Source organism: Parasteatoda tepidariorum, chromosome X1 (assembly GCF_043381705.1).
Source record: "Parasteatoda tepidariorum isolate YZ-2023 chromosome X1, CAS_Ptep_4.0, whole genome shotgun sequence".
NCBI classification, from domain to species: Eukaryota; Metazoa; Arthropoda; class Arachnida; order Araneae; family Theridiidae; genus Parasteatoda; species Parasteatoda tepidariorum.
The window spans coordinates 42,174-43,933 of NC_092214.1; positions in this window are offsets into that span (position 1 = coordinate 42,174).

Genomic DNA, 1,760 nt, shown 5'->3' on the forward strand with positions numbered 1-1,760 from the left:
GAAGTAAAATGTTTCTTCGTCTTTTGGCAACAACCAAATTAATTGCATGGGTTACTTTAGTTCGGCTTTTTTTCCGTGATTGGCAGATTTCTCCATACAGCTAAGATAAATTAAACTATACCAGCAGTTCCTAAATGGTGTTCCGCTGACCCCTAGAGTTCCATGGAAAGGTCATAGGGGCTCCGTGAATTGGGACTTTTTTTAACCAGTAATAATTTTTGTATCCAACCAATTATCCATTATTTATTTGAAGAGATTAGTGGAAGAACCGGTTAACCCTTACGAAAATGTAAGGTATATTTGAGGTATTTTTGAGATATTGAGGTTGTTTTGAGGTATATTTAAGGTTGCTGAGAAAACAGCAGTAAAAATTATACCTCGCAAAGGTTGTAATTAAGGTATACGAGGTTTGTTTTATATACACTTCAGCTCATTTTGAGGTTGTTTAAAATTCACTTCAAATCAACCAGACTGATGAGGTGATTTTCAAGGTATACAAGTTGTTTTCTGATACTTATAACGAAATACGTATTTATGAGGTATAAAAATTTTTACCTTGTTTCAACTAAGTAGAGTGAGGTATTTATTGAGGTACATGAAGTCACATTTTATTTATACCTAAGCTTATTTTGAGGTTGTTTTAAATTCACTTCAAATCAACCAGACTGATGAGGTAATTTCTAAGGCATACCAGGTTATTTTTCTGATATTTGTAACAAGAGGTATTTATGAGGTATTAAAAAATTAACCTTATTTCAGCGAACGAGAGTGAGGTATTTACGAAGTATCAAAAAATATACCTTATTTTAAACAAAAAAGAGTGAGGTATTTATTGAGGCCTATGAAGTCATTTTATTTATACCTAAGATTATTTTGAGGTTGTTTTAAATTCATTTCATATCAACCAAATTGATGAGGTGAATTCTAAGGTATACAACGTTATTTTTTTGATACTTGTAACAAAAGAGGTATTTATGAGGTATAAAAAAATTACCTTATTTCAACTAAAGAGATTGAGGTATTTATTGAGGTGTATGAAGTCATTTCATATCAACCAGACTGATAAAGTGATTTCTAAAGTAGACCAGGTTGATTTTCTGATGCTTGTAACGAAAGAGGTATTTATGAGGTGTAAAAATTTCACGTTATTTCAACGAGTGTGTGAACGAGTATTTATTGAGGTGAATGAAGTCACACACAAACACACACACACTCGCTCACACATTCGTTCACACAATCGCTCACACACTCGCTCTCACACTTGCTCAAACACTCGCTCTGTTGCGATACAGCTAGCGCCATCTGAGGAAAATATTTTCAACTACCATTATTATTATTCTATAACTTTTCTGGAAACCGCCAACGGCGGATGTAAAATTATTTGCTCTTTGTTATTAAAAGTTTTGTTTTGTTATTAAGCCCTTGTGTGCTTGTCTCATTTGTTATTTTACAATGAGTGTATAATATGCCATTTTTCCCAGTCTCGAATATAATTAAATCGGGTAGATTTTATCGGATAACCCCATCTTTTATATTTAAAAATAGTATTGTTAAATAACTGGCGCCCGAACAGGGACCCGATATTTGATATATTAATTTCGAGACTGAATTTTTCTGAACTGTGCTAATATGGAACTAATTCAATTAAAAGCGAAAAGAAAAGGACTAAGAACTTCTTTTTCGCTATGTGTGAAAAATATTGAAGACGTGCTCAATGTTGCTGAATTGGATACTAAGGAAAGTAATATAAAAACGCTTTC